This window comes from Rattus norvegicus, chromosome 10, assembly GCF_021556685.1.
Source record: "Rattus norvegicus strain SHRSP/BbbUtx chromosome 10, alternate assembly SHRSP_T2T, whole genome shotgun sequence".
Taxonomy (NCBI): Eukaryota; Metazoa; Chordata; class Mammalia; order Rodentia; family Muridae; genus Rattus; species Rattus norvegicus.
This window is the reverse complement of record NC_141543.1, coordinates 105,763,739-105,788,261: the sequence shown is the minus strand read 5'-3', so window position 1 is coordinate 105,788,261 and position 24,523 is coordinate 105,763,739. Positions and strand designations below refer to the sequence as shown.

The 24,523-nt window shown below is 47.1% G+C and overlaps 1 long non-coding RNA gene across 5 annotated transcripts in view; it reads left to right on the top strand.

Annotated features, from left to right (window-relative positions):
• LOC148003170 (uncharacterized) overlaps positions 1-24,523 on the top strand; it is a 70,345-nt gene that overhangs the window by 32,985 nt on the left and 12,837 nt on the right. For 2 of the 5 annotated variants that reach the window (XR_015631339.1, XR_015631343.1), the window contains exon 4: positions 3,086-3,328. The exons of 2 other annotated variants lie outside the window; for them this stretch is intronic. This is a non-coding gene — a long non-coding RNA (uncharacterized LOC148003170). Of the gene's footprint in view, positions 1-3,085; positions 3,329-16,484; positions 22,147-24,523 lie in introns of those variants that run through there. One more of the 5 variants, XR_015631341.1, reaches the window with a different exon arrangement.

The window sequence follows — 24,523 nt, the reverse complement described above, 5'->3', positions numbered from 1 at the left end:
CCCATTATAGCCTTCCTATATAAAGCCCTTGGTCACTTTGAATCTGAAATGTCAAAGCACAAACTTGTCACATCTCTGCCAACCTTCTGAACTCTCATGGTGACGACTCAGGATCCTGTCACCGTCTCGGGATCCTATAGTGCTTCTCCGCCTCACCTGTGCAAAGCTTTATCCCCAGTCTATTTTCCAGCCCACAAGCAGAATGCTCCCTCTCAGATGTGCTTGTGATTGTGTGCTTCCCTGCTCACACCAGTCAGTGACTCCACGGAACCTTTGGTTACCACTCTAGTTCCTGGGATGACTCAGAAGTTTCCCAGGAGTCAGGAATAGGCATTTCTCTAGTATTATTCCAGGTGACTGTCCTTGATGCACACCCATATTCATTGAGGTCCCCAACCAGGCTCTACTCTTTCCTCATCATCTCTTACCACTTTATACCTCTGGACTTTACACACACACACACACACACACACACACACACACACACACACAAACGCACATGCACACAGTTGCCGTGACTGGTGTGCTTCCTTCCGGGTCCACCCAGTGAACGCCTACCCAACCTGCAAAACCCCTTCCCTTCTCTCCTCATCTGAGAAGCTACTCTAATCGAGGTTCTTTATCATGTGCCGTGATATCCCTTCATATTCACTCCATCTCACCGTTCTCCAAATTTATGCTCTATGCACACACGAGCTTAGGACAAATGGTGTGTGTGCGTGTGCACCTGCGTGCATATGCGTGGGCATTCACGTGCGTGCCTGCGGAGGCTAGAGGACAACCTCTGGGGCTGTTTCTCAGGATACCATCCACCTTTTTTTTGGAGACAAGGCCTCTCACTTGACCCCAAATACAGTTCCACTAATCTGGCTGGCCAGTGAGCCCCAGAGACCCTCTTCTGTTCAGTATGCATGCATCATCAGGTCTAGCATTTTGTGGTTTTCTTAGCATGGGTTTTGGGGATCAAACTCAAGTCCTCAAGCTTTTGTAGCAAGCGGTTCCTCACCATTCCCTGGGTCTATTCTGTGCTAAGGTGCATTCCTGTCTTTTGTCACATTGATCAGGTCTGTCAAGATCCTAGGCTTTGCAGAGGAGCAGGCTGACAGTAACCTGCAGTCAGGCCAGCCCTATGTGGAATGCTGGCTGTGATGGCTGGCTCTGTCTCCATAGACCAGAGCCTGGCCCTTTTGTCCTCTCCCTCCCCAGCGACAAGCTCTTAGCCATCCTCTGCAGCCTCTGTGCTGGAGTAAGGAAGAAAGAGCCTTTCATTGTAAGTGACAGTCACCCTTAGTTCCACAGACCACATGGCTTGTCGCCCAGTCCCTGCATGCTGGCACTCAGTATCCTAGGAGGCTGAAGGGAGCACCCTGAAGTCAACTGCTCTTCCCCTGCCTACCTGCCCCCTGCCAGCCCTTACCTCTGGCACCTTTAGTCACCCAGGGAAGAGGGAGGAATCCAGGCCAGCCTCATTTGGAAAAAGCCTCAAATGCAAAAAGTGCCATCTTAAATCCAGATAGGGGGTAATTAACGACATTTCAAAAGAATTCTTCTGTTTCAAAAGACTCCGTGGCAGGGAGCCCACAATTAGCCTGCTCCCCTGGAGCCCTGACATTGCTGGGCAGCGGCCCCTCCTCTCCTGCCCACACCACCAGCTTATTTCCCTTCCTAGCAGTTAAAGATGATTCTTCTTCTCCTTTTCTTTTGATTTTAATAATCTTTATCATATCTCCTCTCGGAGGGAGGACACCTGGCCTGACCCAAGGACATTCATTTCACAAACATAGGGGATGGAGGTTTGCAGGGAAGCATAGAGAGAACAGGAACTGATGGGGAGGGGTAGGCTGGCAAGTCCTTCTAACCCAGAAACCCCACTAATCTTCCTTCTGAAGAGAATCTTTAATGTGTTCCCGAGGCAATGAAACCAGCTAAGACATCTTTTATTCCTGGCTTTCTAAGCGGCAGTATATGACCATGTCCATTCATGGAATGTGGAAGGCCATGTCCAGAAAATGGCTGGGCAGGTTACATCCAGGACAGCAGGAACTGCTATGAGACATACTGTGCTTCTTAGATACCATCCCCGAAGTCTTCTTCCTTGCTGCCTAGAAGGAAATGGTGGGTAGTCCAGCAGCCATCTTGGACCAAGTTGGGGCTTTGTCATGGGATTTCAGGCTGAGCTAGTCAAAGCAAAAAGACAGACAGTGTCTGAATAGGTCTCCGTGGACTTGAGCTTCTGTGAGGGGAAGAGAGAAGCTGCCATCTTGGGTAAGTCACCACCAGCTTGTTGTGCTGAGCCTGATCTTAGCTAACAAGTTCCATGATGCACACTTTCTGGGCAAGCCACGCCTATAGTTTGGAGGCAGATGGCAAAGAGTCAGGGTTTGTGTCTTGTGATTATCCCCTGAATCTCGTATCTGTCACCCTTTGTGCCATGTTTTCCTTGTGGATCGGTTAGTAAGTAACCTGACAGCAGTTGAGGGATGACTCTTAAAAGACAGGTGGGTGGGTGGTCTAGGACTCTAGTGGGCTGCATCACTCAGCCGGAGGAACGGGAGATATCAACCCCCACTACAGAAAGGCAAAGGCCATTGCCTTTACTAGATTGGCTCTCCTCAAGGCCATTGCCTTTACTAAATTGGCTCTCCTCAAGGCCACACCCACTTACCCAGGCTCCTCCTTCCTTCCTAATTTGATTAGCTACTTTCTTTCTTTTTCTTCTTTCTTTTTTTAAAAAACAGAACTGTTTTTCTTTACTATATTTTTTAATGTTTTTAAAGTTTCAGACATGCATACTGTCTTTCCATGCATAATGTATATATATATATATATATATATATATATATATATATATTTCCACCCATCCCTGTTCTTCTACTCCTCTTGTGCACCCTCCAAGCCCTCCCCAAATCCATGATCTCTTCTTTAATTATTGTTACACACACACACACACACACACACACACACACACACCCCAACCTACCGAGTGCATTTACATGTACTCACATGTGTGTGTTTAGAGCCGAGCATTTGATATTGGATAGCCTGTTGGTTTCCATCTGTGATGGTTTGTATATGTTTGGCCTAGGGAGTGGCACTTTTAGAATGTGTGGCCCTGTTGGAATAGGCATGTCACTGTGGGCATGGGCTTTATGACCCTCGTCCTAGCTGCCTTGAAGTCAAGATTCTGCTAGCAGCCTTCAGATGAAGATGTCGAACTCCCAACTCCTCCTGCACCATGCCTGCCTGGAAGCTGCCATGTTCCCACCTTGATGATAATGGACTGAACCTCTGAACTTGTAAGCCACCCTCAATTAAATGTTGTTCTTATAACAACATGCTGGTCATGGTGTATGTTTACAGCAGTAAAACCCTAACTAAGACACTCATACCTATAGAGGACCGATTCCTCTTCTCTCAGCATCCATTGGTCACTTGTAGATCTTCGCCTTGGGGTGGGGCCTTATAAGATTTTGTTCACCCATATAGACATACTACCTGGTGTTGTCTTTATGCAGTTTGTTTAAACGGTTGTAGCTTTAAGATGTCATGCATGGAGCTCCCCTATCACATATAACAAGCACTGCCCACACAGTAGATGTCTGGTCCCCACACCCTTCTATTCTCTCTGCCCTTTCTTCCAGTGTTCTTTGAGATTTAGGTGTACAGGTTGTGTTGTAGGTTGTGTTGTAGGTGTATTGTAGGTGTATCCATTTGGGTTGGGCAGCCTATAGTCAGCTGTTCAATTTTATTCATGCACACAACATAGCTTGGTCATTTTTGCCCCTCCCCCATCACCCTCTCTCTTCCCCATTACCCTCTTCTATCCTCCACCTATTCCCATGCCCCTCCTTCTCCACTCCACTTTCATTTTCTTACAAAGTTTCCTTCCATTTTTCCTGTCCTTTTGTGTGTGACATGCATGTCCCCATCATGGTAAATTTAATTAGGGTTAGAGTGGCCTGCATATGCACAGGTGGAGTTTCCTGGACCATGGGCAACTCGACAGCCACTACACTGCTAAAAAACAAGGTATCCTTTCCAGTTGCTCCCTTTTCTCACACAAGGGTATTGAGAGAGCTACTCGGGAATTCCCTATGGACTCCAACTGAAATATATGCCTTGACTCTTGCAGGACCTGCTGAGTCCACTTGTTCTCTTGTCACACACACATACACATACTAACACACACTCACACACACACTCACACACATTCTCACGCACACTCATACACTTACACATACTCGCTCACACACACTCTCTCACACACACACTCACACTCACACACATTCTCACACACACATACACTTACATATTCACACTCTCACACACTCATGAACATATACTTACACATAACTCTCACACACTCTCACACACTCACACATATACATACTCACACATACACACATACCTAGACATACATTCATACACACACATACACATAAACATATACTTACACATAACTCTCACACACTCTCACACACTCACACAAACACATACTCACACATACACACATACCTAGACATACATTCATACACACACATACACATATATGCTGGATGGTAAGAATGTCCTATCATATAGACACTCACACACACACAGACATATATATAAGAGTCAAGCCATATATATATATATATATATATATATATATATATATATGCTGGATGATAAGAATAAGAATGTCCTACCATACACACACACACACACACACACACACACACACACACACACGAGGCTAAAGCAGGAGGATTGCAAGTTGTAGGCTGCCTGGGACCAAGAGTGAGACCCTATGTTAAAAAAGAAAAAAAAGTAAGAAAGAAAAAAACCCCAATAAATCCAAATCCCACTTAGCAGGAAGGGAAGGGCCCTGGAGATCTTCTGGTGACCCTACTTTCTTACAGGTGGGGAAACTGAGGTTCAGAGAGTTAATGAACCAGAGCCCAACTTGCAAGACTGGCTCAGGGCAGAGCTGGGATAGAAAAAACCTAATGTCCCACCTCTCAGGCCACTCCTCTGTTGCCTCTGTTGTCCCAGGCAACCTGTGGTCTGTCTGTCTGTCTGTCTGTCTGTCTGGAGCTGGAGGAGAGGATGTGCACGGTGTTGCCCCTCCCCCTGCACTCCTGGGGCTCGAAGAACACCAGGCCCTTTCTCTGGAATTGTCATGGCCCCAAGAATTCTCTGACTTTTCTCTAGGGATGCGCTTTTTCAGACTTGACCTTTAAGGATTCATCCAGCTGCACAATTCTTCCACGGGCTCCTGGGCCGGGCTTGGTGCCTGACAAGCTAGAGACCCGAGATTTTGTGACTGTGCCTGGTGGACGGGTGCACACGGTTGAGAGAGCTGGTTTTGGAGTGGGGGTGGATTCCCCCTTAGGTGACTGAACTCTCAGCCGAGAGTTCAGCAAAAGAGGTCTGAAAGGACCTAGATGGTTCGGGGTTGGACCATGTGTGGATACAAGCTTTTCTTTCACGCTGTTTCCCTGCGGCTCCACATACACGAGTCCTGATCAGAACAGCCAAGAAGAAAAGAACAGAGTGGACCCAACAGGAGACCTTCATTGTGGGAGGTGGGGCAATTGAGTTGGGCGTTTCCTACAGACTCAGGGCATTCCACGGGCCAAAGGGTTGTAGGACAGCATCCCCCACATTTTTTATATCCTGCCTCCATTTGTAAGCAGGCTTCAGTGGGTACTGAAAGGCTCTGGAAGACACCAACAGAAAGGGACTCTAGTGGCAGGAGGTGGTGGCAGCAGTCGGGGCGTCTCATCCTGGGTTGCACAGGAAGCAGATTTTCTGGGAGATGATTTCAGGAATACCAGGTAGTGAGGTGAGTGAGGCTGCAAACGTAGTCAGCCCATTCTGTGCCTGTTCACAAGCTGCCTCTGCTCCTCCGTCCCTTTGCAGCTGGTGGGGGCCAGAGATGTGTGCGCATGGTTCTAGATTGCTCCATCCGAGGACCAAGGAGCTGTGAGGTTTGATCGTGACACCCCCAGGGAGAAATTTCTTGTTTATAGAGAGTTCTCTGGCTGAGTGCTAGGTATTTGCTGCTAGTAGCTGGGGACGTGGGTGGGAATGGTCACAGCCAAGGCTATGTGTACAGGGCACCCTCAGCTGCAGCAGGAACACCCCCTTCTGGGAGGGAGGGAGGGAGGGAGGGAGAGAGGGAGGGACAGAGAGAGGGAGGGAAAACACAGAAGAAAGGCTAAGGGTGCAGAGAAGAATAGGTCTGGTTTCCTAGGTGTCAGAAAAGTCTTAGAAAACAAAGGAGCATGAAGGTCATTTGGCAAAGGGACCCCAGTCGGGACCTGAGACCCTGGGTAGGCTGCTGAGGTAGATTATGTGGACTGTATACAGGAAAGGCATGATCTGGGCAGCTGCAGGGGTAAGGTGTGAATAACACAATTCCACCTCTGGGGAGTTTATTCATGGGGTCACTGACATCTTGCCCCCCTTCCTGTCTCTTTCCTCCTTCCTCTTCCCTTTATTCCATTTCCTCTCCCTCCCTCCTCCCCTCCCTCCCTCCTCCTTTTCTTCCCTTCTCCCCTCCTTCCTCTCCTCTCTCCCTCCTCCCTCTTCTCCTCCCCCTCCCCTCTCTCCCTCCTCCCCTTTCATTTCCCTATTTATCTCTTCTTCCTCTAGTTAACGTTGGTATTCCATTTTTTATTCCCCACCACATTTATGTTACCCCGGGCACTGTTCAAGGCATCTTTACTACCAGCAAGGGATAACCTAGAAGCCATAATCCCCAGGACAGAGACAGATGGAGTCAGGATCCATGTTAGCTGCTGCAGGATGGTCTCCCGCATATTCCGCGTCATCTGTGGGCACAGGGTGAGACGCTCCCCAGCCCCAGGAGCAGGTAGGGCAATGTGAACAAAGACACCCATCTCCATGGTAGCACCTCCATAGATTCCAGAGCTGCTGGCACAGAGCATGCAGTTAGATTCCAGACATGTAGCGTGAGCAAGAAAATGGCGGTTTTTAGCTCACTCTTGAGATTTCCAAAGCCCAGTGTGGACTCTCCTTAGGAATTCAGGAGGAAGGACCCTTCCTATCCAGCAACCAGCATGAGCACTGTGGTGCCGCAGTGTCTGGCAGTTCAGTCCAGCCACTCGGCTGCCACCTGAGGCAGTTAAGAGGGTGGCGATGCTCAGTTTTCCAAGGACAAGTGAGCCAGCACAGAGGAGAGGGCACCCAAGCTTCCCCTTAGCTCTGCACTCAGCTAAAAACAGAAAGGAGAGAGGTTGGTCTTTCTCTAATTCTTTCACTACATGACAATTTTTTGTTGTTGCTGCTGTTGTTTGAAAACGTGGGAGAGGTTGCTGGCATCCACGTGCGCGAGCGAGCGAGCGCACTTGCGCAGGAGACGTCCCGGAGCGAAGAAAGTAAGCAAACAGATTGGGGCCTGTGTGAGAGCAGTCGTGGTAGCTTATGATTCTCTCGTTATCCAGACCATGTGGGCTGTGCCCTCATGCCGGCCTAGAGCAAAGATGTGGCATTCGTCCACCACTAAAGTGAGGCTCCGGGTTTCTTCTCCTTTTGTAAGTCCCAAGATTCAGGCTTGGAGTAGATGAAGGTGAAGAGGGAACCTGTAGCCGAGAACCTGGGGTTTCCAGGCCACCAGACAGAGGGCTCGGGGCTGCTACAGATGGGAGGCTGGAGTTTTGGGTGTGGAGATGTTTGTTGTTATGAGGACTGGTGGGCCTCAGGGAGGGTAGTTTGAGGAGGGTGGTAAGATTAATGAATGAATGGAAGGCCAAAGAGAAGTATCAAGCTGGGGCATGGTTCAGAGGGTGGGAATCATGACTGTATAACGACCCACATTTGAGTTCGCAGTACCTACGGTTAAAAAAAAAAAAAGAATCTGGGACTAGGTACACACATGCCTGTAACCCCAGCACTATGGAGGGCAGAGACAGGAACCTCTGGAGCCGATTGGTCACTCTTCTAGCTCTAGGTTCAGAAAGGAGATCTTGTCTTAAGGGAGTAGAGTGGAGACAGAGAGTGACCAAACAGGACACTTGATATCCCCTTTTGAGCTGTGTGCACAGATATGTGTACTTGCACACTTATATGTATGTACCACACTACACTGTCTACTATACATGCATGCACACGTGTGTGCACACACATAGATGATAGATAGATAGATAGATAGATAGATAGATAGATAGATAGATAGATGGATAGATAGATGATAGATAGATAGATCAATCGCTCGGTCTGGGGAGAAGAAAGCACTCAGGGGATACTGAAAACTCAGGTAGGCAATGATAAAAGCAGTGAACTGTGTCCTAAGCCAAAGGAAAGAAAAAAGCATGATGTACCCAAGGTAGCTACAGGGCTTGAAGCATGGAGCCGATATCTGGAGGAAGGCCTGCTTACGGTGCAGGTGTGTGTGTGTGTGTGTGTGTGTGTGTGTGTGTGTGTGTGTGTTTGCACGCATGTGTCCCCTCCCCTCTGGGGCTCACATTCAGATGAAACTCTGGAAGGCAAAGCTGGGCTAAGAGCCTGAGGGGCCTCATCCCTCTCACACAGTGAAAGGACATAGCTTTCACTGGGGTGGGGGTGGAGGTGGAGGTGGGAATTGTGGTTGTGGGGTAGGGGTGAGGGGTGGCAAGAAGCAGGAATGATGGCGGTAGAGGTTGTGATATGGGCCATTCGGCAAGCATTGGCACACACACACAGACACACACACACACACACACACACACACAGTAGGCACTAAATAAATGCCTTGGAAATTTATTGCCCTAGAGCCACGAATGGCGCGGTAGAAGCCTTGTGCTAGTAGCTTTGGTGTAACGGCTGCTATTCCAGAGAGTTATTTCGGTGATAAAACCCGCCAGGCTGCTGTGCGGCTCTGTTCAGATGAGTGAGGGCTCTCAGGTCCGGGACTTGGAGTGTGCAGCGACAGAGACATGAACTCATCGAGAGATGACCTCAGTGGCCATCTCTGAATGTAAAAAATGAGTGGGCAGGAAGGGAAACCAGGAAGAAGCAGGCGTTCGACAAAGGCATCCTTGAGGGGTGGGCCTACTTCGACTCCTCCTCAATTCTAATCTTCCTGACAGTGACCCCTAGGTTCTCAGGTACATAGGCATGGTGTCCTCATATCCCTGAACTGGCAAAGGGAAGGGCTTTTGTGTGATCTTGCAATTTCTTGATAACCTTTATTAGCCCTTCATACTCCCCAGCTACTGTGGGAAGCCATCGCAGAAGTGAACTTGTCTAATCCTTGTGGCATAGATACCAGAGCTAATTGCTGATGGGAGAGACTGATTCACAGATGCGGCCAGATCTGTGGTCCCCCTTAAAAGTGAGAGCTTGGCCCCTCGGATCAGGGGAATTAGGAAGGTGCCATATAGGAAAGATATGGTCACATTAAGGTGCTCATTTTAGTATGGATGGATTTAAGGATAGCAAGACAGGCTGGTGGCAAGCTGGTTATTTTGAACTGTCACCCAGGAAGAAAGTCTTAGTGAGAAATTGTCTAGGGCAGGTAGGCCTGTGGATATGTCTGTGGGGAGTATTGTTTTAATTATTAATTGACATAGGGAGACCCAGCCCATTGTGGGTGGCATCATTCCCTAGGCTGGGCCCTGAGCTTATACATGAGTTAAGAGAGCCACATGGCACAGAGCAGGGGTGCATTTGTTTCTCTTGCCTCTTGACTTTGAATGCCATGTGACTGGCTGTCTCAAGCTCTTGCCTCTGAGACTTTCCTACAGTGTGGATTGTGAACTTAAGAAACCAACCATCCAACTACCAAAACAACCTACCCCCTTTTGTCCTCTAAGTTATTTTTTGACAGGATACTTCACAGCAAAAGAAATGAATTTAAAGTGTAGGCATACTTTTCCTGTCATGGTCCTGGCATTCTCAGAGGAATTCCAAGCCCATCACTTATTAAACCAGGTCTGCTATTCCTAAGATCATGTCTTGACTCCTTGCTTTCTGTTTACTCTGTTCCTGTCTCACTCTCTCCATCCCCATGCAGACTCAAGAACACTTCCTCCTCAGACGTTTATACCCAACACCTTCCCCTGGGTGTCTGCGTAGCTTTTTGGATCACTGTTCAACCATCGCTGTACTGGAAAGGGATTCCCCAAATGTTTTCCAGTAAATAATGCCATGGCCCCATCAGTCCCCGGTCTCCCAGCATGCTCCAGGATAAATGTTAGATTTATCCATTTACTTATTATCCCTCTCACCCTACTAGAACCTAAGTTCCCCAAGGCAGGATCAAAGTCGGTTCTCCGCTGTCTTCCTGGAGGAAGCCACTCAAGGATGCAGGAAAGAGTAGCGAGTCAGAGACAAACATCACCTCAGAGGTAGCTCAGTCTTGTGTGTCAGGGGCAGGGAAGATTTTAGGACACCACAGTTCATTCTGCATGCCCACGTGCACGGGTAAACATTAGAACCTTAGTTCTAACCACTGAACTTGAATGCAAGCGACAGATGTACTTGTTCGTTTTTGTTGCTGTAACCAAGCAGCAGTTCAAAGGAAGATGTGTTTATTTTGGCTTGCACTTTGAGGGCCCGGTCCATTGTGGTGGAGGAGGCGAGATGACGGGAGTACAAGGCTGCACATTCATGTCTCCGTGGACCAGGAAAGCAGCACACACAGGGAAAGCAGATTCAGTCCATAAATGTTAGTGTCCACCCACCCAGTGGCTCACTTCCTCTCGCTTCATCTTACCTTCCAAAGGTTCCATAACCTTCCCAAACGTTGCCAGGAGCTGAGGACTGAGTGTTCAAACTTGAGAGCCTGGATCGGGGTGGCATTTCACACTCAAACCACAGCTGAAGGTGTGAAGGGGAAGGCTCGGAAATTAATCCTGCTTCAGGCTTCTGGTGACAGGGACAGTCTGTAGGGGCCAGGAAGGCATCTATTGGGTGCATCTCAACCCCATTCCTGTGAAGACACAGCCGAGGCTCTTTGGCGTGTTGTGCCGAGTTCCTTCCTCTGATGACATATTCTTGGATGGTGAGTAATTGGAGCCTCGGGGCTGCCTCTCCTTTTGAGCAGAAGCGAGGTTCCGCTCCAGGGGAAGCACACGGGCGGATAAGAAACAGAGCACAGCCAAGGCTAACACAAACCGAGGCGTCAATAACTGCTTGACATTCTGAGAGGCGCAGCCTCACTGGTGGGTCCAACACTATGGAAGACCTTTTTCAGTAGGCGCTAAAGTGGTTCAGGGATGCTGGCCTTTTATGGAAGAGATACACTTGAAAGAAATAGAAAGCTTTGGGAAAGCCGGCTGGTTCTTTGCAGTTCGGGGTGTTTGGGGGGGGTGGGGGTAGCAGTGCAGTGAGGTGTGAATGAGTTTCATCTTAGAAAGGGGCACACGGCAGCAGCTTCGATGTAATAGGCTTAGTTACTAGTTACTGCTGGAACAAAAACCACAGCCCTTGCACCCCCGGCAAAGCGACTTAAGGAAGAAAAGGTTACTTTGCCTTGTACTTAGAGGGGTTGCAGTCCATCACGTCCAGGAAGCGCTGGGAATAAGCTAATAACAAATTCAGGCGGTGGAAAAGGCCGTTTTAAATATACAGCTCTGCAGAAAAAGACCCAGCAAAGGAAAAAGGCAAAAATGGCCAACGTACTGATTGGAGCAAGACACTGGATTTAAAATCCCTCCAGATTTGAGAAATCCCCGCCCTTTTCTCCTATAGGCCAGAAATTGCACTCACCCCCAAGCTCCTCATCTCATTGGCCTGGGTCAAAAAGCCTCAACCAATGAACAAGAGCTGGCCGCTCTTTCTGACCTTGGGCTCAGCCTGGTAGCTGAATACCTGTAACTTTCAGAGTCCCAAGATTAGCTGCTGCTCGCCGCTGCTGCTAGGGGATAGAGGGACCTAGTACCTCCTCCCACTTGTCTCTAACTCCAGTGAACTCGAAGCTCACCTCATGTTGAAAAGCTACAGTAACAATCCGTTTCTCATAGGGGTTCGGTGGTTGAGGCAGCTGGTCACATGGCATCTGTCGTCAGGCTGTGGAGAGCAATGCATGCTGGTCCTCAGCTCGCTTTCTCCTTTTTATTCAGTCCAGGACTCAGGCCAATGGAAGATGGAAGATTCAGTCCTCAGTTAGGGTAGCACTTCCCACTGCACTTAACCTGATCTAGAACGCCTCTTTGGACATGGCCAGACGATTGTATCCGTGGTAATTCTAAATTCTGTCAGATTGACAATTGTTGCTAACATCCCAGCATCCCGGGAGATAAGGGTGAAAGCTTTGCAAGAATGACCTTCCTCCTCCCTACCCCCCGGAGCTGAGGACCGAACCCAGGGCCTTGCGCTTGCTAGGCAAGCGCTCTACCACTGAGCTAAATCCCCAACCCCAACCTTCCTCTTTTATCTGGCCTCCAAGTATTTTAAAGGGACTCGGTCCTTAGACAGCCCCTCAAGTTGGAGGACATTATGAAGGTGTGGTCTCATGGCAGCCATTATAGATAGGGAATTTCCCGTGAAACAGTAGGAAGCTGAAGGGGCTCTCTGAATTTGGACTAGACCATGTGATGTTCAGGGTCTCCTCGGGAGTTCTAGTCTGTTTTCCCTTGCTGTGATAAGCGCCATGTCCAAAAGCAACTTGGGGAGGAAAGAGTGTATTTCAGCTTGCAATTTTAGTCTACCACGGAGGGGAGCCAGGGCAAAACTGAAACACAGTTGATGGAGCAATGTTGCTCAATGGCTTGCTCCCCTCAGCTCTTTCAATCTGTGCTCTCTCTCGCTCTGCGCATTCTCCCTCGCTCTCCTCCCTCGCTCTCCTCCCTCGCTCTCCTCCCTCGCTCTCCTCCCTCGCTCTCCTCCCTCGCTCTCCTCCCTCGCTCTCCTCCCTCGCTCTCCTCCCTCGCTCTCCTCCCTCGCTCGCTCTCCTCCCTCGCTCTCCTCCCTCGCTCGCTCTCCTCCCTCGCGCTCTCTCAGATTTATTTATTTGTTTTATGCAAGTATGCTGTCACTGTCTTCAGAGACACCAGGAGAGGGTATTACAGATGATTGTGAGCCACAATGTGGTTTCTGGGATTTGAACTCAGGACCTCTGGACGAGCAGTTGGTGCTCTTAACCACTGAGCCATCTCTCCAGCCCCCAACTTGCTCTCTTATACCACCCAAGTCACCTGCCAGGGGCAGCACTGCCCAGAATGGGTCAGAGCCTCCCACATCAGTCATCATCAATGAAAAAAATGCTCTACAGGTGCGCCCACGGCACAACCTGATGGAGTCATTTTCTCCATTGAGGTCTCTTCTTCCCTTAGCTTGTGTCCAGTTGACAAAACAGCAGCCAGAACCCTGGGCAAGGAGCAGGTGTCTAGAGAATCATTACCCACAGTTAGCTTCCAGTAGGTGTGGGGAAGTGTGCATCATCCATTCCCTGGACTGAAAGAAAACTTCACGCGGTTGGTTAGAGAGACCTCTGCTGAGCTGTAAGGAGATCAACGGGAAGAGGCAGGAGATGAACTCTTGGCAATCTTGGGCTGTGTCCTGATGGACATTCCCGTGTTTAACATTTAGCTTTCTTAATGGCTCTTCAAAATAGCTGTTATTATCTTAATTTTATAGATGACTAAACTGTGGATTTCAGAGGTTCCGGCTTTATTTTTCTAAGCCCACGCAGGTGAAAAGTGACAGGATTGGGCTTTGAGTTTCTGCCACGTGCCTTCTCGGTACCCACACGTACAACTTATGTCAAATTGCTGCTGTGTTGTTGGCGTCTGTGGGAGTGGGAGCTGGAGGTGTGAGTACACAGCTCAAGGAGAATTCTTTTGGGTGGGTGTGATAATAATGTTGATTAGATGTTTTTGCTCTGTAATTTCTTCTCTTAGAGGAAAAAAAACATTCCAAGATTATTTCTCTAATTTTTATTTTCTTTTCTGTGTGTGCTTGGTTTTAAGAATTGCAGGGTTTTAGAAGGGTTGAAGAAAAACATGAGTCCAGGAGGGACTGTTCTGCTCTCACTGAATGCATTTTGTATTCCTTTGAGTCACTGACAACTGAAGCTCAGAGGTTTTCATGACTGGGGACCCGTAGCTACAGGTATGAGACTCTGTCATGCAGCAATGTTTCCTGGATTGAAACAGCCCATCCTAAGGACAGTCTTCTGAAGACCCTAAAAGATAAAAAGGAAATGTATAAGGCTCAGGAAATAAGTGGATTACAGGTATCAGGAAGTTCCTGAGTCTTACAGGACTCAAAAGTCTGAAGTTATGCAAGTGGTAACAGCTGTCAAGGAGACAAGACTCTTCAATTCAACTTTCTGCCTCTAAGTCTCTCAGGGAGCTCCAGGGATGCAGCTTACCTGAGTTGCTGGGACCAGGCTTTTCAGTGATACATTTGTCTGAAATCCCCATTCAAAGCTTCTGTCAGTGACACCAAGAAACTTATCAGTTTTCTGAGTTGGACTTGAATAGATCTGTTGCTTTGGTGCTGCTGTTGGTGTTCTGTTTGGGATTAGAAGATGTTTCATTCACGTCTCTCCAAAGAAAGTCATGCCATTCACCACCTCTGTGTCACCTCCGGCAGGCAGCAAAGAATGAGAGTTTCTCCCTTTGAGGTCAGGTATCCAATGTTGACATTCCTGCAAATGGCGTCTTAGCTAGTCTTCCTGATTGCTATAACAAAACACTTGCACATAGGCAACTTGAGGAAGGGTTTATTTTGGTCCGCAGTTCAGGGGTACCTCATGGGTGGAGAAATCATGGCAGCTTAAACTCGAGTTGGTGGTAATAGTGCATCTGCAGTCAGAGAAAAGAATGATTGCTTGTGCTCAGTTCACTTTCTCCCTTTTGTGGTGTTGAGGACGCAAGCCTAGGGAATAGTGCCGCCAACAGTCAGGAGGGGGCGTTGCCACCTCAATGAACCTAATCAAGGTGCTTTTTCCCAGGCACAGGCGGAGGCTCTTCTAAGCATGTCCTCTTGCCTCTGAGGTGATTTTAGGTATTGATAAATTAACAATCAATATTAACTGTCACAGTGGGTGAATAGCATACATTCATTCCCTCATTGGTCCATGAGGATGCCTCCCAAGACCCCAAGTAGAAGCCCGAAATAGCAGCTACTACTGAACCCTATATAAACCACAGCTTCCCCATAGAGTTGTGTGTCGTACATGTTTTCTGGAAGACAGGCTGTGAGATGATTGCATTGTGCCTTCCCGGCACCTGCATGATCTCGACCTGTCACTTGAAGTGATTTCATCATCACTGAGATGTGATAGACTCGAGACATGTAAGGCTCTGAACAGTGTAACCTACCACACCACTTTACAGGATCCTTAGAAGGCAGAAGTAGGGGTGTGTGTTAGGATGATGATGACTAACACATGAACTAGAGAGCTCAGCGGATCACAGCTCATGATGTTCTTCCCAATGACCAGAGCCCAGTTCTCAATAACCTTGTCCAGTGATTCAGTGTCCACCTCCATCTACAGTGAATCTGACGCCCTCTTCTGGCCACCTTGGGTACTGCAGTCTCATGGTATACCCATTGAAAACAAACGAGCACAAAAAATTACAGAATTATTTGTTATGGCTATGTACAATAAGTAGCTAAACACATATGCACCCTATACATATATATGTATACACAAATATAGATATATTTTAAGATTAATTTATTTGATTTTACAAGTGTTTGCTTGCATACATATCCATGCAGAAGCCAGAAGAGGGATTTGGATCCTCCTGGAACTAGGGTTCTAGATTCCTGTGAGCCACTCTATGGGTGCTGGGGACTGAAACTTGGTCCTCTGCAAGAACAACACGTGCTCTTTTTTCTTTTTTCCGGAGCTGGGGACCAAACCCAGGGCCTTGCGCTTGCTAGGCAAGCGCTCTACCATTGAGCCAAATCCCCAACCCCAACACGTGCTCTTAATGACTGAGCTATCTGTTCAGACCCCACAGTATGGTTTTTTAAATCTGTCTAGAAGCACAGTGTTAATGTCAACATCATTTCACACATGGGAGCAAAGTCTCTTGCTGCTCTGTAACCATGGCTGTGACATCACTAGGCAGAACTTATTCAGTTCTATTACCATGTCATGGGGCCACCACTGCTTACGTGCACTGTCAGCAGTCAAACATCATGATGTGCATCTGTATCACATATCCCAGTTCTATGCCTTCTCTTTTTTAACCAAGTCCTACCCCCAAGCTGTGGTCATAGCATTTAGAGTCTCGGTGTACAGCATTTGAACTAACACTGGTTTCTTTTTCTTCCTTCGTTCACCCGGGGAGCCTTAGGCACCTTGGCGTGCGGTGTCTTACTTGAGTAAAGAACTTCCACCTTTTTACTTAAGGGGAGCACCTCTTCCTGCTTCCTAACATACCCCAAAGGATGGAGTCGCTAATCCAGTGCTATGTGAGTGCAAATGCTGCAGTTCTGTGACGGTGCCTCTGGAAACCTAGATGCTACTAAGCGAGTCATAGGTAGGTAGGTTTGAAATGGACACAGTGAAAAGTTGTGATTCTCATCCTGGGCAGGACAGAATCGGAAACGGAAGTCCAGATATCTATATGAGATTCCCGTAAGTCCATGGTACATCCGAGATACCTATGTTCAGGGGAGAAAACCCAACGTGTCCCAGGAGAAAGGAGCAACATCTAGAAGATGAAGGAAGGCAAGGGAAGGCTTTGGTTGCTGCGCCTGAAAGGAGAGCTGGATTTCGGAGACGAGACAGTCGATTTAATTATCTGATGGGAGAAACAGATGAAAGAACAAAGCGGGCTTCGGAGTCTCGGCAATATATCGTCAAAACGTCTGGTACCCAGTCAAAAACCACCAGGGAGCTGAAAAAGCAGAAATGGTCGCTCATGTTCAAGGGGGGAGGGGAATCGAGGGAAACCAACTGCAGTGATCTGGGTGCTGTAACTGATAATTAAGGGACTCGGAATTTTTATAAGTGTGTTCTATATCTTTTTTGGTGGGAAATTATACACAAACAGGACATGTATGTAAAGTAGGGAATCCTGCTAAAGAAACAGACTATTAAGGAGGGCAGCATGGGGCCGGGAAGGTGGGTCAGTGATAAGAGCACTTTCTACATAAGCTTGAGGATCTGAGCTTGAATCCCAGGAACACATGTGAGGTCGGGTGAGGTAGTTCACCTCTGTAGTCTTAGTGCTTTTACAGTGAGATGGGTGTCTGTCTTGGTTAGGGTTTCTATTGCTATGAAGAGGCACCGTGACCATGACAACTCTTACAAAGCAAAACATTTAGTGGGAGCTGGCTTAGAGTCCAGAGGTTTAGCCCATTGTTATCATGGCAAGGAACATGGTGGCGCTCTGGCAGACATGGCGCTGGAGAAGGAGTGGAGAGTTCTATATCTAGATCCACAGGCAACACACACACACACACCCACGCACGCCCGCACTCTCGCACGCACACACGCACATGCACACGCTCACACACATGCACACATCCCACACACACCTCACACATACTCCACACATACCACACACACACTACACACAAACACACACCCCCAACACAGAGATAGATAGATAGATAGATAGATAGATAGATAGATAGATAGATAGATAATGGGCCTACCTTGAGCATTTGAAACCCCAAAGTCCACTCCCAGTGACACACTTTCTCCAACAAGGGCACACTTCCTAATCCCTGTTAGGTAGCTCTACTTCCTAATGACCAAACATTCAAACCGAAGAGCCCATAGAGGCCATTCCTATTCAGATTACCACAATGACAGAAAAAAGAAAATCCCCAGAGGCCCACAGGTCAGCCAGTCTGGTACATGAAGAGTTAAACACAGACTGTCTCAGAGACAGTGGAAAGTAAGGATTGACACTTGAGACTGTCCTCTGACCCCAATGTGCACACTGTGGCAGGGGCATAGCCATTGCCTTAGTCGGGGTTTCTATTCCTGCACAAACACCATGACCAAGAAGCAAGCTGGGGAGGAAAGGGTTTATTCAGCTCACACTTCCACATTGCTCTTCATCACCAAAGGAAGTCGGGACTGGAACTCACGCCGGGCAGGAAGCAGGAGCTGATGCAGAGGCCATGGAGGGATGTTACTTACTGGCTTGCTTCCCCTGGTTTGCTCGGCTTGCTTTCTTACAGAACCCAAGACCACCAACCCAGGGACAGCACCAACCACCGTGGGCCTTCCCACCCTTGATCACTAATTGAGAAAATGCCTTACAGCTGGATCTCATGGAGGTATTTCCTCAAGGGAGGCTCCTTTCTCTGTGATAACTCCAGCTTGTGTCGAGTTGACACACAAAACCGACCAGTACAACCATACTCACACATATGGATGTTCCCACACATATCACACACACACACACACACACACACACAAACGCACACACACACACACACACACACACACACACACACTCAGGAATGGTGAGACAGATAAGGGACTTGCCTAAGGTGGTCTGACTTAGAGGCCCCCATAGGCTCCTATGGGTCTGCAGAAGGTGGTTGTGTGGGGAGGATTAGGAGGTATGATCTTGCTGGAGAAAGTCTGTTGGTAGAGGTGGGCTCTAGTTTTCAAAACACTCATGTCTTCTCTTTGTGGATCCTGATGTGAGTTTCAATGTTCCTGCAGCCATGCCTTTGCTCTGCCCTTGTGGACTCTAACCCTCTGAAACCATAAGCCCAATTTAAAATCCTTTTTAAGTCGCTTTGGTCATGGTTTTCACAGGAATAGGGAAGTAACTAAGTCACCTTCTTTCTCGGAAGCACTGAGCAGGTGCTAGCTATGGGAGACACTGCTAAACTCATTATCGGTGTTAATGAGTTACGTTTTTAGTGCAAGCATGCTTTCTGTTCATTCTCCTACAGATAAGCAAAGATGCTGGAGGACTGGGGCAATCTGACTCCTTAATTGGCAGCTGCTGGGCTCTCTCTTACTGCCTGGGCTTCTTCCTCCAGCTGAAGGACTTGTCAGGCAGCCAGCCAGCTGAACTATCCTTATGCCAAGACTGTCCTTCTGAACACTCCACAGACACTCAGGAAAATCAGAGAACAATTACAGCTAATTACTCTGGCTCCTTTAGGTGAGGCCTCAGTCACAATTGCTTCCTGCAGTGTATCGAACACTTCGGTAATGCAAGCCACAGTGAACTCTGTGTGACCCTGTTGCAGTCATCTCCTCCTAGTCCTGAGTGTAAGGTGTTTCCTTCAGTGGCCTAGCAGGACTGCTGTGGCTGATACCAAAGATACAATGCTGTGATTGGTGCAAATCCAAACCCTCATTTGCATATAAAGTTTTCTGTCATTGGTGCAGACAGAATGTTTCTCGCTATGTAAACAAATCATTTGGCTCACTTAGGTGGACACCAACTCCCTCTGACCATCCCCCAGCCCCAAGGCACCTCTCCCAGTTTGCAACATTAAGGCCAGTCAGAACTCTGGGATGGTCTTTTTCTGGCTACTTTTAGTTGTGTGGCTAATCTGATAATGAAGAATGATGCAATGGTGGCAGCAGAGTGACAGTGAAGGCGAACACAGTGGAATATAATAGCCTAGGTGACAGCTGAGTAGCATAGATCTCAAAGCCTGGCTGATCCACAAGAAGCACCAGAGGAACAGTTGGGGAGAGTGGCCAGGGTGGGACCAAGGATGATGGTAGAAATAGAGAAGATGAAGAACCGAGGTTGGAGGAGAAATGGAAGGCTCTAGAGAGCCCAAGAAGAGAGTGTGTAAGCCTGGGTTGCTTCAAGATCCCAGTGTGCTTCCAAGCTTTCAGGGTCAAGCATCTCAGACTTCCCGGGTTTGGGAGCTTCCACAACAGTTTGCTGTCATGTGTGGTGGAATCCTGATGCATGGGTTGGCTTGGAAGATGTAATACCACCCGATGCCAAGGACAAAGGAATCCTGACTTCCTGCACCTACCCGAGAGCTGGAACACCTGTTTAGTGATAGTTAAAGGCCTTGTTATCCAACGCCTACACAAGAGCTTTAACATTAGAGGCCATCACCTGTTCCTGATCCTGGCTGCCTACTGCTGCCCAGGGCTGTTAAACACCCAGGAATGTAAAAGCTTGCCCAACATCAGCATTTGAAGAGCCTCTCCTCGATAACCCACAGTTTCTATCTAAATAGAGCAAAAGAACCTCTGCCACCTGATTATGAATGAGAATATTCTCTCTGCACTGTATGTCCAGCACTACAGTAAGGGTAGCATATGGTTGTTGAGCACTAGAAATGAATCACAAGTTAATGTGATTTATTTCATCTGAGTGAGTTAACATGACTATTGTATTATGTGGTGTGGTTCAACATCAGAAATGTACATAACCCAAATGAGAGAATTAAAGCAGTTCCTTGAATTGCTTGCTGACAGATTGGAGACTGAAGAAGAAAAGGCTGTTAATTTGAAGATAGATCAATATAAATTATCCATCAAGAGGAGTAGAGAAAAGATAGTGAAAAATGAACACAGCCTCCTAAGTCAGCAGGACAAAATCAAACCAATGCAGAGAACATTTTGGGTGTTCTGGATGGAGAAGGGAGGGATAGACATAGAGAGATCCATGTGTGGTCCCATCATAATCAAAGAGGCAAAAGTCCAAAAATAGAAACTTCATCAGTACTCAGAGTTCTCATCTAGGAAGAAAGAGGCTGGAAGACATTGAAACAAAGCTTCATGAAGTGTTGAAAGAAAAGTCAATGCCTGCCACCCAGAGTTCTATACCCAGCTAAACTATTCTTCAAAAATTAAATGGAGGGGTTGGATAGATGCCTCAACTCTCAAGACTGCTTGCTGTTCTTGCAGAGTGCATTTGGATCCCAGTAGCCACACTGTGTGCTTCACAGCCCACAGCCGCCTGTAGCTATAACTCTAGCTGTGTCTTCTGGACTCTGAGAAATTGCACTTAGATGCACATACCCAGACACAGATACATACATCAGATAACTAAAAGGTATTTAAGAGTATTTAAAAACCAAGTAACAACAAAATATTGATCTTCTTGTGATGTTATAACAAAATATGATAGATTGCGTGGGTTAAGCAACAGAATTTTTTTTCATTGATCTGGAATCTGGATGTCTAAGGTCAGAGTGTTAGAATGGTTGTATTCTAGTGAGAGCTTGCTCCCTGGGTTGCGGATGGGCTGCCTTCTCATTGCTCCCTCTCTAGGCCTTTCCTTTTTTGTGCTTTGTGATTGTGTAGGTGAGGTGGGGAGAGAACTCCTCTTCTATAGCCACAATTCTTGTGAGATTGGGACGTTACTCAACCTTCATTCCTTCTTCCAAGTGCTATCTCCAAGTCCAGTCACGTGATATCTGGATTTAGGGCTTCAGCATATGAAGCTCTGAGGACTTACAGCACATCCATATTAGGAACTACTTTGTCAAAGCATCAGTAAGGTCTTCTATTAGTGAGGGATTTTGTTGTGCTATATTTTTGTCTGATTTTTACTGTGACCAAATAGCTCACCAAAAGCATCTCAAAGGAGGAAGGATTTATTTTGATATTCAGGTCCTTCAGATACAGATCTTCACAGTGGGGAAGAGGGGAACCTGTCACAGCACCATGATGTGGCCGGTGGTCCCCTGAAATCTCAGTTCAGAAGCAGGGAGAGTGCAGGAAGTAGGATGGACTATCTTCCGTCCCACTGGACAAGGCCTCCCTCCTCCAGTAAGGCTGTGCCTTCACCTCCAGTGAGGCTCTGCCTTCACCTCCAGTGAGGCTCTGCCTTCTTCAGGTTCCACAACCTTCTAAAACAGCTGCTCCGGGACCAAGAGTTCGAACACAAGAGCCTACAGAGGGCATCTCATGAACTACAGCAGCTTCAGTAAATAAACCATCAAATAGATTCTGAGGGAAATACAGATTCAGTAGTAATCTTTGCAGTGTATTTTATGATTCTGGCCATTATTATTTCATAAATAAATAAATAAATGAGGAGCTATGTCATGTTCAAGGATTGCATGACTCCCAACATTACAAAGATTCCCTGTAGTTTCAATTCAGTCCTAATCAAAATTCTCTTAGACTAAAAAAAAAAAAGAAAGAAAGAAAAATTGGGGCCTCAGAGGTGGCTCAATGGATAGAGGCATCAGTCGCCAAGCCTGATGTTCTGAGTTTAATTTCTGGAACCCACATGGTGGAGGAAAATAATTGACTCTATACATGAACTGTGATTTACGGGCGTGTGCACATACAAATAAATATAACAGAAACATAAAATGATTTTTAAAATGTTTTAAAAACGATTTGGGAAATATGCTCCTCAAATCTGGATGGAGCCAGGTGTGACTGAGTTCCCGTGAGAGCCTGCTCCTTAGCTTACAGGTGACGGCCTACACGTTTATAATCCTAGCACTCAGGAAGCTGAGGCAGGAGGATTGGAAGCTGAAGACGAACCTAGGCTCTGCGTCTTAAAAAGCAAAAAAAAAGGGGGCTGGGGATTCAGCTCAGCGGTAGAGCGCTTGCCTAGGAAGCGCAAGGAAGGCCCTGGGTTCGGTCCCCAGCTCCAAAAAAAAGAACCAAAAAAAAAAAAAAAAAAAACAGTGAGTGTGGAAAGCCAAAGTACTTATGGTTACAGTGACCGATGAATCCAGGGAGAATCTGAAAAAGATGAGCTTCCTAACCTTAGGACTTGTCATGATGTCACTGCACCTAACCTCAGGGCTCGCCATTGACTTCACTGAACCTAACCTCAGGACTCGCCATCCAGGTGGTACCATTATAGTGGACTAGAGGTTCTCTGAGACAGAACAGTGAGGCCCGAAGTAGATCCACCTTCCTACCGTCAGTTGGGTTTTGACAACGCCAAAACATTTGAACAGGAAAAGGAAAATCTTAACGAACAATGTCGGAACCACCAATGTCCGCATGGGAATGGAGCAGGAGCTGTGCTGTCTGCCCCCACACAGCACGTGGAAATTAATATGGGATACACGGTGGACTCAGGCCGTAAAAACTAACGTTCAAAAGCTTTTAGGGAAATAAAAGAAAGAGGCATTGCAATTTAAGGAGGGTAAGGATTTTCCTAGACAGGAACCAAAAGAGTAATAACTGTAAAATAAAACAATTATAAATTAGACTTCAAAATTAAAAACACGGGTTGGGGATTTAGCTCAGTGGTAGAGCGCTTGCCTAGGAAGTGCAAGGCCCTGGGTTCGGTCCCCAGCTCTGGAAAAAAAAAAAAAAAAGAAAGAAAATTAAAAACACATCCAACAGTATGATTAGGAGAATGAAATAGCAAACCACAAACTGGTTTGTGGGAGGAAATTGGAGCAGAACGCCTGTCGGATGGGGGACTTGCGTTTGGAATGTGCAGTGGTTATCTATGACGCAATAATGAGATTGAGAATGTAGGGAGGAAACAGACTCTAAGACACACCAGAGGAAGAGATAGTTTGTGAATGGCCAGTATACACATGCAAATCCACATTTTATAGTTATCGGATAAATGTAACTATCTCAGTTAGGGTTTTACTGCTGTGAACAGACACCACGACCAAGGCAACTCTTATAAGGACAACATTTAATTGGGGCTGGCTTACGGGTTCAGAAGTTCAATCCATTATCATCAAGGGAGGAGCATGGCAGCATTCAGGCAGGCATGGTGCAGGAGGAGCTGAGAGTTCCACATCTTCATCTGAAGGCTGCTGGCAGAAGACTGACTCCCAGGAAGCTAGGACTAGAGTATTAAAGCCCACACCCACAGTGATGTGCCTACTCCAACAAGGCCGCACCTCCTAATAGTGGCACTCTCTGGGCCAAGCATACACAAACCATCACAGTACATTAGAATTCGTAATGTGATACCGTACAGCCATGCCTGCTAGAAGTTGGAAGAACTGGTCACACCTCGAGTTGGCAAGGATATGGAGCAAACCAAAGAAGCATGCATTACTCCTGAGTGCATAGAATGTTACAACCTCTAAAAATTTTTATTCTTTTTATTCATATGTATGTATGTGTGTTTGTGTGATTACATGTGTGTGGCATATGTGCACATGAGTATGCAGAAGCCTGAAGATGACATTAGGTGTCTTCGTTGGCTTGTTACTTTAGTTATTGAGACAGAGTCTCTGGCTGAACTCAGAACTCACCAGTTCTGGCTTGGTTAGCTGGACAGCTCACCCTGAGGTCTCCTATCTTTGCCTTTTTATTGACAGAATTATAGGCAGCCAGCAGACCTATTCAGCTTTTACGTGAGTACTGGCAATTTGAACTCTGGCATAGAGGAATTTTAACCCAGCAGCATGACTGCTCTGGCAAGGGATCATCACATCAGGTTTGTTCCAGCCAGAATGTAGACAAGCCCTGAATTATAGTATGATCTGGCTGGAATGCAGACATGCCCTTAGTACACAACTTTTCCCCCTAACCATGAAAGTTAGGTTAGTTAGAAGGAAGCATCCATGTTTGAAACCGATGTCTAACTGAAGGGCAGATAAGGTGACAGATCAGAGAAAGATTTGACAGATTTGACAGAATGGGTCAGAGATAGGAAACACCCAACTCACATGAGGAAGAGAGGCTACTTAAGAGTAAAGAGAGAGGGGCTGGGGATTTAGCTCAGTGGTA